Raw genomic sequence first — 15548 nt, forward strand, 5'->3', positions numbered from 1 at the left:
TGATGTTCTTTCCTTTTAGGGTTTTATTCCATCTATACTAGAAATCTCATTATCTTTCAAAAAGGAAAAAAAAAAAAAAGACAAAAAGCCTGTGGAATTAAATAAGAAAAACATTTTAGATATGAAGGAAACACAATACTATATATATATATATATATATATATATATATATATATATATATATATATATATATAGTACGATAAGGATTACATAGACTTAGGTATAATAGGTTTTGCTTCATGGCATTTTGCATAAGAGTCATCAATCGTGAGTACCTGAGATGAACAAAAAAAAAAATTAAGCCATCTTGCATACATTTGGCAAGTAAATAACTAATGTTACAAAAGAAGATTCCAAAAAGTTTTGTGGTTTATATGAAAAAGATATAGAGAGATCCTGTTACATGCAAATTCTATTCTTCATTTCAATGAAAGAATAGCATTACCTGCCACTTGAAGTGTACCTATATTTTGTCTCTTCCTTGGTAATTGACTTCCGATAAATTTGTTTCTAATAGAAGAGAGCTGGGCAACAACATCACTAATATTCATGCGTTCTTGTGGTGATTCCACAGAACAAGGGACTCCAATTTCTAATACTGAAATCGAGCATTCAATAAATGTATTGTTACTCGTATTCTTAGAATTGTGATTGTGATTTGATGTTGCATCCGCAATGAGTTGCATTTGAAAAAGGTTGGGATCTATAATATCTTTCGCTTCTTCTGGCAAAACTCTTTTGGCAAAACTGTGAAGGCTCAAATTCTCTTTGAACATGTCATCATTCGGCCTCTTTCCTGTGAACATCTCCAATAAGAGTATGTCAAAACTAAGTATGTCACCGTGTGTTGATACTTCACTTCCCAGACCATACTCTAAAATACACACATCAACATATAGTTAATTGATTTGCTTTGAAACAAATAAAAAATAATGAATTCTTGTAGCCTGCTAGCATTAGAAAACTACGATTTTAGACATCGAAGTAAAACCATTTCATCATCAAACATGCTGAAGGAAAAGGTGAAAATATGAAGTGCAAATACCTGGAGGACAATATCCAACAGTTCCTCTTATTCCAAGTGAACTAGATTGATTCGTTGAATAGTCAAGCATTCCAACAGAAAGGAACTTTACTAACCCAAAATCACTTATATGTCTAATCATTTCTTCATCGAGAAGGACATTACTTGGTTTTAGATCACAATGAACAATTGGTGTTCCACAATGATAGTGAAGATACTCAAGTGCAGAAGCAACGTCAATGGCAATATTCAATCTTTGGATAACATTTAAAGTCCTTGGCACCTCATCTAGTCCAAGAGTCGGATGCAACCAGCCATCTAAGCTCCCATTAACCATGAAATCATAAACCAATTCTTTGAAATCATTGCCATGAGAATCAATTCCTGAACAAGCTGTGAGTATTTTGACAAGATTTCGATGCCTGACATTTCGTAAGGCCTCACATTCGGCTATAAAACTCTTTGAAGCTCCTCGTCGCGTCAGGTTAAGCACCTTAATTGCAACTACCATTCCTTGTTGATCAAGAATACCTTTATATACAGATCCAAAGCTACCAATACCAATCAAATTATCTGAAGAGAATCCATTAGTGGCTTTGAGCAGACTTTGATAAGACAACTTCAATAATGGATTTCCGTCAAATAGTGATGCAGATTCTCCTTTTCTCTTTCTTGAATGGCGCCAAAGAAGCAAAGATATAAGCAAAAGTGCAACGCTTATTACCCCACAAAACACGGAAATTACGATCTTTAATTTTGTAGTTAGTCTCCTCTTTGATTGTTCAAACTTGCACACAGGTAGCCCAAAATCAGGCATGCCACCACATAGATTTTTATTTCCTGCCACAAAGGTAGCACTAGAATTCTTGAAAACTCCTTCTACTGGTACCATGCCCTCAAAGTCATTATAAGATAAATCCAAAAGCTGTATTGAGTGGAAGCTCTTTAGAAATTCTGGAATCTTGCCTGACAAATTATTATGAGAAAGATTTAACTCTCTAATGCCACCTAATGAACTAAAAGAGGGAGGAATGGATCCTTGGAACAAGTTGGCACCCATGAATAGCAATTCTAGACTTATACAACTGCCAAGGCCACTGGGAATCTCCCCTGACAACATGTTCGCATGAAGGTCAAGGATTCCTAGATTTTTCAAATTTTCTACTTCTTTTGGAAGGGAACCAGACAAATTATTCTGAGACAAATCAAGACCTTTTGATAAGGAGGAAAGTCCAATAACTTGTGGGGGTATGGGACCACTAAGATTGTTTGCAGAAAAATCTAGTGTGATCAATTTTTCCCAACTGCCTAGACTTGAAGGGATGGTACCTTGAAGATTGTTTTTAGATAAAAAAATTTCAAGTAAATTTGTCAGGTTTCCCAGAGATAATGGAATATATCCCGATAACTTATTTATTTCAAGGCGAAGTAATTTTAGATTTTGAAGTTGTCCAATGCCAGAAGGAATGGTACCTGAGAGTTTGTTCGTATCTGCAACGAAAACTTACAAGTTAACAAGATCCTGTATTCCAATTGGGATATTTCCAGATATCTGATTTTCTTGTATGACGAAGAAGTGGAGTTCTTTTGATAAGTTGGAAGTTCCCCTCCAAAGTTGTTGCTGCCTATCTCTAGGATTCGTAAAGCTGTGGCGTTAGTTAAAGTGGAAAGAAATCTCAAGTCATCGGCTTTCTCACTTCCTAAATTGTTGACACTAATCACAAATTGTGAAAGCCTATGCAACTTTTCAAGAGAAGGCACTTTTCCGGTGAGATTATTTTGGGCTAGAGCCAGCATTTCTTGATTTGAGGCGTTAAAATTTCAAGTTGGAATGGGGCCCGTGAATTGGTTATCAGAAATATCAAACCTTCGAAGATTTGGAAGAGAGCTTCCAATGCCCATGGGAGGATTCCTTTGGAAACGGTTTTCAGCAATGCTTAAAACCTCGATCGAAGAAAGATTGAAGATAGACGGAGGGACGCTACCTGAAAATCCATTATGAAAAATTGATAAAAACCATAGACTCGTCAATTGGCCCAAGCCCTAAAGTTTCTGGGAGATTTCCGTTCAAATGATTTTGATATGCAGCAAGAAACTGAAGGGACGACAGATTCCCAAAAGATGGCGGGAGGCTACCTATTAAATTATTCTCCTTCAAAAAGATTTCTTGGAGCTTTGTAAGGAACCAAGCTCCACTGGGATTTCGCCTACAATATTGTTGTTATCGAAATAAAAGAAAAGAAGGTTTGAACAGTTAGATATGCTAGGAGGAATATGACCATCAATTGAATTGTTATAAAGAGACAACGTTTGCAGTCTGCCTAAACGGCTGATCTGAGGAGGAATCTCATGGCTGAAGCTATTATTATAAAGAGACAGCACCCTTAAGAAGCTCAAATTACCAACATGTGGTGATATGGGACCTGAAAGTTTGTGGGAGTGCAAGTCTAACGTTGTGACTCTTTGGTGTCTACGCCCACAAGTGACACCATACCACCGGCAGAAGTGAAGACTGTTATTCCATGAGCGCATGACCCCAAAAGGGTCTCTTATTTTGGCCTTAAAGTTCAGCAATGCAAGTCGATCTGTCTCATTGTTCTTGTGGATGGCAGAGGCTGCTGGCAAGTTGAAGCACATGAAATGAATAAGAGAAAACAGGCACAAGGATGAGAAAGATGCTGAGGAACTCTTGCAATAAAGCCCCATATGTGCAGTTTGAGACTTTCTTTGAGTAGGAATTGGTTGGTTCAATTAAACAAGTATAAAGCGTATTTATGGAGAAGGGATGTGATACATTAAAATTCTTTCACATGGTTGAAATATTAAAATATGAAAAATAGTTGAAGAGACTAGTCAATCACTTGGCTTATTCTTTTACATTATTCAAAATTTATGAATAATTATAAATAAATAATGAATTTATTCATAATTATTTAACATAATACAATATTATAATAAAATTTATAAATAACTTCATAAATTAAATTTATTAAAAAATTTCTAATTAAAACATACGAGCGTTTTGTGTAGGTTACCTACCTAAACAATGACATGTCTTTAATAGAAGGTATACAACAAAATCCAACGCTTACGATAAGATGTGTATTTATTTATTTTTCATAAGAGGATTCGAATCAAACATTTAATTGATTGATGTGCTTTTTAGCCATTAGACAAATTCTAATTATATATATATATATATATATATATATATATATATATATATATATATATATGGATAATTTATAATTAAATCTCTGAACTATAGGAAAACAACAGATTTTTGAGTACTAATGTAATCCTCAAAGTATAGTTCTATTAGCAAATTACTCTATACTATCTAAATCGGCTATTAACTTTGTTAATTGTTATTCAATTTAAAATAATTTAGTCTTTAAAATTTTATTTTATTAACAAAATAATTTTTTTATTAATAAAATAATTCACGTATCAAAGTTTTAATTTAAAATAATTATTTATCTTATATTTAAAATAACTATTTATTTGATTCAAAAAATTTTATATAATTATTTAAATATAAATTAGATAATTATTTAAATATGAAACTTAAATATAGAGAATATTTTGTTAATAAATAAAATTTAAGAAACTAAATTATTTTGATAGTCAATGATAGTCAAGTCTCAATCTTAAAAAATGAAATTATTTTTTTTTTAATTTTAAAAAGTATTTGTCATAATTCGAAAAATGATTTTTTACACTATTTTTAATTTTTTTTAATATATATATATATTTTGAAAATTCTTGATGCATTTGATCACTATGCTGACGGCCAGTGGCCATCCAATTAAGACTTCAACACTTCAACTGCCCTCAACGTTTGGGATGGGTTAGACTTTTCCACGATTGAAGAAGTATTGGTTCAATTAACTCATTGACTGAACTTTTAATTAATAGAAAAATTGTACCGTTTGCACAATATCTTCAAAGAATATTTAATGATTGATTAACGTTCTGCAGACTTAATTGCCTTGGGCATTTTGGATGGGTCCCTTTTTCACGACTAATTGAACTTCTAACTAATTTGTTGGCTATTGATTAACCTTTTATGTGAGATTACCAAGAATTTGTCAGTGGAAAAGGACTAAAACATTCATTAAGGAAATTAATCAGAAATTCTTTTATGTTTGTTTGCTTTGCAATTTCTTAGTGTGAATGGCAACGATTCATGCAGGCTTTTTTACATGGGCGGTAACCTTGCATTCAACTCTTTTCATGAATGTTTCTACGTTACATTTCTGTTAGTTAATACTTATTCGTTTAGCTGAGTCAGACATGTTCAGTATGAAATGAATTTTTAAATAAAATTTTATTTTTGAAGCCATCAAATCTCATGCATATTCATTATTCTGAATTTTCCGGTCTGCGCTTCAATTCTACAGGAATGATTCCTTGCATAACTCAAAATTGTTTTCATTGTTCTTACAGTAGATGTATACTTGCACTGACATTTTATTTGTCCTGCTAGAATGGAGGATGGTGTGCATGGCATCCTTCTACATCACAAGTGAGCTCATTTAATTTCCAGGAATAGGAGATAAATCTGGACTTGGTTTGATTGCTTTATCATGTGTTATACGTTTAAACAATAATGATATTGAGCTCAGACTGAGCTAGTTCAATTGTGTCAAAAGTAATTTTAGTCAAAATTGTATTAAATGCTTTAAGGTTTTTTTTTTTTTTTTGAAACACTTTTAACTTATGAGCCATTTAAGTCATCCTATTTAAACTACTTACTTTTTGAAGTTTAAATTTTTATTTTTCTTTATTTAATTTTAACAAATAATTAATTTCATTTTATTTATAAAACAAAAACTTTTTCTATTATTTAAATTATTTCTATTAGCTTAAAATAATTAAAAACTATTAACCTATAACTATTATAAAGAAAATTGAAAATTCTTATTTTTATCTATTTATAATTTGAATAATTATAAACTCTAATATTTTTATCTATTTAGTTAATAGTATACTAACTAAACTCTGATTTAGCTTTGGTTGAATTTTAAATCCTTAACTCTTTATTTTTATTAATTCAATAATCAGACTAAATTTAAAAATCTTGACATCTTTCAATATTCACCGAACTGATTAATTCAATAATCAATAGGCATTCTACATCAGAGTCATCAATCTTGAGTACCTGAGATGAAAAAAAAAAAAAAAAGAGAGAGAGATTTTTTGAACTACCTTGCATCCATTTGCAATTGAACAACTGATGTTACAAAAAAACATTCAAAAATTTTTTGGGTTATCATATGAGCAGGGGATGGAGAGATTTTGTTACATGCATATTACAAGTTTTATTCTTAATTTATTTCAAGAAAGTAAAAAAAAAAAAATAGCATTGTTTATCTGCCACTTGAAGTGCACTTATAATCTATCTTTCTCTTGGTAATCGAGTTTCAACAAGTTTGTTTCTAATGGAAGAGAGTTGAGCAACAACATCACTCATGTTCATGCGCTTTTGTAACGATTTCATAGAACAAGGGATTCCAATTTCTAACATTGAAATCAAGAATCCAATGAACATATTGTCCCATATTCCTAAAATTATGGTTATGATTTAATGTTGCATTTGTATTGAGTTTCATCAAAAAAAGATTGGGATCTATAATTAATCTCTTGTGATGGCAAAAATCTTTTGACAAAATTGTGAAGACTCAAATTTTCTTTGAACATGTCATTGGTCGACCTTTTTCCCGTGAACATCTCCAACAAGAGTATGCTAAAACTTAATATGCAACCATGTTTTGATACTTCACTGCCCACACCATTCTCCAAAATGCACACATCAACAAATAGTGAATTGACTTGCTTTGAAACATATAAAATATAATGAATTCATCTAACCTACTAGTGTTAGACTACAACTTTTAGACATCAAATTAAAACTATTAATCATGACAAGTTTATTTCATCAATTGTTATCTTCTAATAGTTGAAAAAGAGAAATATGATGAAGGAAATGGTGAAAAATATGTATTGCGTATTGGGGCACCACGAGAATAAGAATGGTAACGAATTGGATTTTTGTAGGTATTCGATCCAATCGAATTTTAATAGGATAGGTTTGGGTAGTCTATAATTGGGTTCGGAACGGGTTTGAATTTGAAATTTAATAGCCATAAAGGGTTCGGGTTTTACATGCTGAATATCCATTATATGAATTTGTTTATATAAATATTAAATTAAAATTAAAAAATATATTTTCTTATAATAATATTTATAAATTATATTTTATTTTATATAAAATAAAATTGAAATATTTTATGGAATTATTAAATTTTTAAAATATAAATTATTAATAAAAATAATTTTTTATGTGGATGTTTAATTAAAATATATAAAATTAAATGGGTTCTGATATTATTCAGGTAATAATAGTCGGGTTTGGGATGGTTTTGGGTAGTTGAAAATAAATTTTAATCGAATTTGAGACGATTCGAGTTTTGAAAATATTAATCGAATTTAGGTAGGGTGATTTTCGCAGGTACTCTACCAGTTGTCATTCCTAAACCAGAATCATTGACCATCATTTTTATACTCGTCCGTACCTAACCATCTACTCTAATACTATATGAGAATCTAAAGCGTCTGGATAAAATACTTTTTAACGAGCCTTTTGAAAGAACACAGTTTGACATTACATCTAACTCTAAACTTTAAAGCAATAAATTTATGAGTTATTTTTATTTATATATTTTTTACTCATTTCATTTTTTGTTTTATATAAAATTTCTAACACTAGAATATTCCTAATAATAAACTAGTCCAGCTGTTTTAAGTTTGACGCTGGTATCAAACGTTTAAAATATTTTTCATACATATAATCAAACTTGTCTGATTTGCTGGGAATTTTTGGGAGGCAGGGCTCTCAAACTTGGCAGTTTTTCCACATTGAGAATGGCACCAATTCAAAGGATTATGACCTAACTTTTGTTTAGTATTTACTAATGCTGCCTATATTAATTTTTAAATTACAAATTGAACAACACGTAGTAAAGACTCGATTGACCAATAAAATTAGGTATTTTTAAAATGATTAAGACATAAATTTATCTATAAAATTTTCATGTTTAACTTTCAAAAATTATTTTCTAAATATTAAATTCTTGTTATTTGTATGAGTGGATGATAAAATGAAAATTTGTAAATATATCAACTTATCACATGATAAGGGAAAAAAATTATATGAAATTAAAACCTAGATATTTATTTAATTACGTAATAATTGATCAAACATACTATCTTATGCAAGAGAAATTGAAAATTCTAATGTTAAAATAACTAGGAAAAATTATAAATGAAAAGTATTTAATTAGAGTACGTATTCTTTAAGGAGTCTTTTTTTTTTAATTAAATTGAATTTGAAGTCTAATCAAAGCACACATCATGGTTATATCTTAGATTATATATTTTGATGCTAATAATCTGCAAAATATATATGGGTTTTCATAATTAATTTTGAATTCGAGAGTGAATATGACGTATATATATGTTGTTAAGATATAAGAAACAAGAGGCTGGACTGTTGTGCTTGGATTTTCGAAGGTATTAATTTCATTAAATGAACAAGAAAATTATTATTTATTGGACAAGTGGCCCAATTAGAACCGGAAGCTAAGAATTATAAATAAATAAAATTTTAATTAAGGACTTAAATTCAATTACTGAGAACAACAATAATTCCCTAATTTTTGTCAGGGCAACAATTGAAAGTTTGATAATGAAATAGACATGTTTAAACTAATTAAAAAAAATTAAGCTTTTGAAGTAAAATAAGAATAGCATTTTATTGGGTAATAGCAAACACAGCGCTTAGCATATATATATATATATATATATATATATATATATATATATATATATATATATATATATATATATATATATTATGTTTTATGCTTTTAAACTTTGAATAGCGAGATTGATTATGGTATAAATAAATGATAACAACTTTTTTCTTATTACGTATGTAAGATGAGAGTCAAATTTGAGTTTCGCAGACTCAATATAGATATAGTTATATATGTAGTTATCATTAAGATAAAAAGATTTTGGAATAAAATAAGAAAAACATTTTATAGATGAAGGAAACACAATACTAACTAAGCATTACAAACATATATATATATATATATATATATATATATATATATATATATATATAATCGGTAGCTACATGGAGAGACAAATGTACATATATAACAGGTACGATAAGGATTACATTGACTTGGTTATGCTTCATAGTAATCAACAGGCATTCTCCATCAGAGTCGTCAATCTTGAGTACCTGAGATGAAACAAAAAGAAAAAAAGAAGAGAGATTTTTTGAACCACTTTGAGTAAGAGGTGAGGTCGTAGTAAGGTGTGAGGCGAAATATCATCCACTAGAATTATATAAAATACACTAGGTAATGCCCAGGAAAAATGATGGAGTCACAATCTCACTTAAGTATCACCTTCTTTGATAGCATTTCCTAGACATGTACTTCATATAATCCTAATAGAATCAAACCACTGATAAGTATCATTTTCCCATAATACTACTATGATACTAAAGATTTATGCCACGAAAGTATAGAAAGATAGAAGTTGCCACCCGGGTAATAACTGGGACATATTCAGTATTTCTTCTGAGGGTCATGAATGGTAATTTACTCCTTACAAAGTTTTCACAATCGTCATTACTATAGCCTAATTTCTAGGTTCGGGATAGTGGGTACAAAAGGGGAAATTGTTAGGCAACCCTTACCCTTGGTCTAACCTAGTTAATTCAAATACTAGTCCTCTACTAATATTTCTAGAAGACTTGTTTATTATTACTCAATTAAACTTTATCCTAAAAATGTAATTCTAATCCTACACATGCAAGTAATTCACAAATGGGTTATTATTTACAGACAGTTTTCATGCACAAGTAATTCCTATCTATGGGGTAGGTAATTATTTAAATGACATTTACTAGATAACTAAAATTAATTTATTATTGAGAATTTAATTTACAAATAAATTCAATTTCAAGCAACCCTAAGTTTCTATTTAACATAATTAATTAATTTTTCATTAAGTTACCTTAAGGATAATTAAACTAAATAAACTATGTATATGTGTAATTTATTCTAATATCATATAAGGCTCAAACAATCACAACCTAATAAAGATTTCTAATATGTAAATTTATTTTACAATTACCAAGTATTAAATTAAATTTATTTTACATGCCAATGTTAGTTTAATTTACAAACAAGATTAATTTTAATCTATCAAATATTTATTTAAATTAATTACATGCAAAAGTCAGTTAAATTAAAAAAAAGTTAATTTTAATTTGCCAAATAAAAATCATATTATAACTATAATTTTATGCCAACAACTATTCTAAAAATTTAGGGCTACTTACTTATTGGTAATTGCAGTTGCTATTGGAGTAAGCTACCCTTAAAAAAGAGCATTCTCTTCTAGAATAACAATGATAACTTTGGCTTACTCCCGTTTAGTTCCACGTAAATGCCCTATTTGGTACTTAGTTTAGGACTACTTACCAATTTTGTTTGTAATAAAAAAAAATAAAGAAAACTTTAAAAAAATAAAGAAAGTAAAGAAAATAAGAAAATACTAATAACAATTCATATTGAATTCTAATTCAAGTCTCCTAAAGGGTTAAGATTTCTAATTAGTTATAACTAATTAAGGGTCCAGGTCTTCTAACATATCCCAAACATTTCATAACACTTTTTGAATTAAAAGAACACAGAAAAATAGATCAAATGTTAATTAGAATTCAAGAACATGCATAAACATTCAATTCTCAGATTCTGGCAGATTAACAGTAATAAGAAATTTGATTTTTGAAAAATAGTTGGACATGCCTAAAAATCATGAAAAAATTACAGAAGACAAGCAAAACATCATACAAGATTATAAAATTTATAAACTAAACAAAACCCTAACCAAATGGTCTACACAAATCATAAATTTTTCAGTGACAGAATTGCACTATTTTTTTGTAAAATTCATAACTCATCAACCACAATAGATATGAATACAAAAAAAATTGAAAACGATTCACAAGATTCTAAACTTAATTTTAGACACTAGATTAGCACAAAAACTTTAAGAAACAATGGAGATATGAAACAAGGGAGATATGAGCTTCAAAAAGCCGGGTAAGCTACAAATCGGATTTTGTAGGAACCCTAATTTCTAACAGCTATAACTTATAAAATTCCAAAACTTTTTTCAGTGATTCTTGATCCTAAAATTAATAAAATTTTATGTATAATATGAGTATATTTTTTTTAAAATTTTTACAGATTTATAAGATAACGAAAAGTAATAAAAACCTGAGAGACGAAAAAAACTGAATATGTGCAGAGTTGTGTATCCCCTCAAATTAAACATGATTACATGATTTATATGAACATGCAAGACAAATTAAAAGATAAAGAACATATAATTAAATATTACATGACATAGATTTTAAAAAGAAAATAATGAAAATCAAACTTCAAGAAATATTGCAAGAAAATTTTCTTGAAGAAAAGAAAAGAAAAGAAAATAAAAGAAATGAGAAAGAACTAAAAGCGTTTTGAATATCTTTAAATTTTCTATAGCTCTTTTTGAATATTTTTGAATCTTTTATTTTTCCTCCTCTCTTCCTTTTTTTTCTTTTTTTTTTTTCTCTTTTTATTTTTCTTTTCTTCTTTTTCTTCTCCCTCCTCTTCTCTACCCTCATGGGAGAGAGGTGTGATAGGGTCTGGAGTCCAAGGGTGATAAGGTTCAGATAACTTAAACAACTGAGATTGGAGAATTTGGGTGAGACTGGGATATGGGTGAGGTGTTTTAACCAATACGAAGATAAGGATAGGGGGCAGCACCAATAAGAAGTGAGGAATAAAGAGGGGCCAAGTGGGAGATAGCATTTGTATGGGAGAGTGAGAGAGAAAAATATATTTTCTTATTGTAATTTTCAGAAAACAAATAAAATTGGTTCTATTTAAAATTCCTAACTAGGTTTTCTTTGGCCCATAGGGCCCAATTAAACTTAATTAGGTCCCTTTAAAAGCTACCCATATTAAATTTAAATAAAATAAAATATTATTTAAATTTAATTAAATTAATTTCTCAAAAATCATATTTTCTTTTTTTTTAAAGATCATGTCACGGAATTAATAATTCAGCTTCATACCTCCAATTACATCTTACAGTCATACAATTTTTTCATTATCGGGTTCCTTACGGCCTTAATGCACATATTCATAATAAATCACAAATTAAGGGTTTAGACTTTGCATCCATTTGCAATTAAACAACTGATTTTACAAAAAAAAAAAAAAAAAAAAAAAATTCAAAAATTTATTGGGTTATTACATGAGCAGGGGATGGACATATTTTGTTACATGCATTGACAAGCTTTATTCTTAATTTATTTCAAAAAAAAAAAAAAAAAAAGCATTGTTTATCTTCCACTTGAAGTGCACTTATAATCTATCTTTCTATTGGTAATGAGTTCCAACGAGTTTGTTTTTAATGGAAGAGAGTTGGGCAACAACATCACTCATATTCATGCTCTTTTGTGGTGATTTCATAGAATTAGAGATTTCAATTTCTAAAATTGAAATCAAGCATCCAATGAACATATTTTTCCACATATTCCTAAAATTGTGGATATGATTTGATGTTGCGTTTGCATTGGGTTGCATCAGAAAAATATTGGGCTCTATAATCACTTGCTCTGACAAAAATCTTTTGACAAAATTGTGAAGGCTCAAATTTTCTTTAAACATGTCATCGGTTGGCCTTTTTCCAGTGAACATCTCCAACAGGAGTATGTTAAAACTTAATATGTCACCATGTGTTGATAGTTCACTGCCCACACCACACTCTAAAATATACACATCAACAAATAGTGAATTAACTTGCTTTGAAACATACCAAAAATAATGAATTCATCTAACCTACTAGCGTCAGACTACAAATTTTAGACGTCAAATTAAAACTATTAATCATGACAAGTTCATTTCATCAATTGTTACCTTAAAAGAGTAGAAAAAGAGAAATACGTTGAAGGAAATGGTGAAAAATATGCATTACGTGTTGGGGCACCACGACAATAAGGATGACAATGGATTGGATTTTTGTGGGTATTCGATCCGACCGAACTCTAATAAGACAGAATTGATAGTGGATAATTGAGTTTGGGATAGGTTTTAAGTTTGAAATTTAATGCCCTGGGTTCGGATTTTACATGTTGGGTATCTGTTGCTTGAACCCGTTTATATAAATATTTAATCAAATTTAAAAAATACATTTTTTATAATAATATTTATAAATTATATTTTATTTTATATAAAATAAAATTGAAATATTTTAAGGAATTATTAAATTTTAAAATATAAATTATTAATAAAAATAATTTTTATGTAGATTTTAATTAAAATATATAAAAGGGTTCTAGTATTTTCAAGGTAATAATAGTCAAGTTCGAGATGAGTTCGAGTAGTTGAGAATAAATTTTAATTAAACTTAAGGTGGTTTGGGTTTTGAAAATATTAATCGAGTTCGGATAAGGCGATTTTTACACGTAATCACCTGTTGCCGTCCTTACACGAGAATCATCTCGTCCCTACCGAACCATCAGCTCTAATACTATCAGAGAGTCTAAAGCGTCTGGACAGAATACTTTTTAATAAGTCTTATGAAAGAATACAATTTGACATTAATTATATCTAACTCTAAACTTTAAAAAAAAAAAATTATGAGTTCTTTTCACTTATATGTCTCTTATTTATTTTTTTTATATGAAATTTCTAATACTGGAATATTCCTAATAATAAACTAGTCCAGCTGTTTTAAGTTTGACGCTGGTGTCAAACATTTAAAATATTTTTCCATACATATCATCAAATTTGTCTGATTTGCTAGGAATTTTGGGGAGGCAGGGCTCTCAAACTTGGCAGTTTTTCCACATTGAGAATGAGACCAATTCAAAGGATTATGACCTTAACTTTTGTTTAGTATTTACTAATGCTGCCTATATTAATTTTTAAATTACAAATTGAACAACACGTCTGAGTATAGTAAAGACTCGATTGACCAATAAAATTAGGTATTTTTCAAATGATTAAGACATAAATTTATCTATAAAATTTTCATGTTTAACTTTGATAAATTATTTTCTAAACATTAAATTGTTGTTATTTGTTTGAGTGGACGATAAAATGAAAATTTGTATATACGTCAACTCATCACATTATAAGGGGAAAAAATAATATGAAATTAAAAACTAAATTTTTATTTAATTACGTAATAATTGATCAAACATACTATCTTATGCATGTGAAATTGATAATTCTAATGTTCAAATAACTAGGAAAAAATTATAAATGAAAAGTATTTAATTAGATTACGTATTCCTTAAAGAGTTTTATTTTTTTAATTAAATTGAATTTGAAGTCTAATCAAAGTAAACATCATGGTTACATCTTAGATTATATATTTTGATGCTAATAATCAACAAAAAAAATATAATTAATTTTGAATTCGAAAGTGAATATGACGTATATATATGTTGTTAAGATATAAGAAACAAGAGGTTGGACCGTTGTGCTTGGATTTTCGAAGGCATTAATTCCATTAAATGAACAAGAAAATTATTATTTATCGGACAAGTGGCCTAATTAGAACTGGAAGCTAAGAATTATAAATAAATAAAATTTTAATTAGGGACTTAAAATCAATTACTGAGAACAACAATAATTCCCTAATTTTTGTCAGGGCAACAATTGAAAGTTTGATAATGAAATGGGTATGTTTAAACTAATTAAAAAAAATTAAGCTTTTGAAGTAAAATAAGAATAGCATTTTATATCATGAAAAATTCGTTATTATGTGTTATGCTTGTAAACTTTGAATAGCAAGATTGATTATGGTATAAATAAATGATAATAATTGTTTTTTATTACGCATGTAAGATGAGAGGGGAGTCGAATATGGGTCTCGCAGACTCAACATAGATATTGTTATATATGTAGTTATCATTAAGGCATGCCCACTACTGTAAATGGCAATAATATTTATATCTTGTGTGATTAAAATATTGAGTTTTTCTTGCAATGAGTATTTTTTTTTTTACACTTCTACTTATGTGGGGGTAATCAATTTAATAAATAATTTAATCTTTAAGTGATCTCTTTTATTAATAAATACTATAAATTAATCATAAATATCTGTTTTTACACAATGGAAAATATTAACAATCTTACTGATAAAATTAAATATTTAATAATAAATGAGATTAATAATCATTGATTTAGCAAGGTGATAGAATCAAGATGGAATTGAAATTAAGCTCTTAATTGTTAATTAAAATTAAGCCTTTGAAGTAAAATAGCAATAGCATTTCATTAGTGAAGCAAACAGTATGCGTTTTTTTTAATAGGAAAAGATATTTCATCAGTTGGAAACAGAATACAGATGCGAAGTAAATATGGAATA

General features: G+C 28.7%; 1 pseudogene; it reads right to left on the minus strand.

Annotated features, from left to right (window-relative positions):
- Positions 1-262: 262 nt before the first annotated feature.
- On the minus strand, positions 263-3731 carry LOC131172789 (putative receptor-like protein kinase At3g47110; annotated as a pseudogene).
- Positions 3732-15548: the final 11817 nt, after the last annotated feature.

Source organism: Hevea brasiliensis, chromosome 14, assembly GCF_030052815.1.
Source record: "Hevea brasiliensis isolate MT/VB/25A 57/8 chromosome 14, ASM3005281v1, whole genome shotgun sequence".
Classification (NCBI taxonomy): domain Eukaryota; kingdom Viridiplantae; phylum Streptophyta; class Magnoliopsida; order Malpighiales; family Euphorbiaceae; genus Hevea; species Hevea brasiliensis.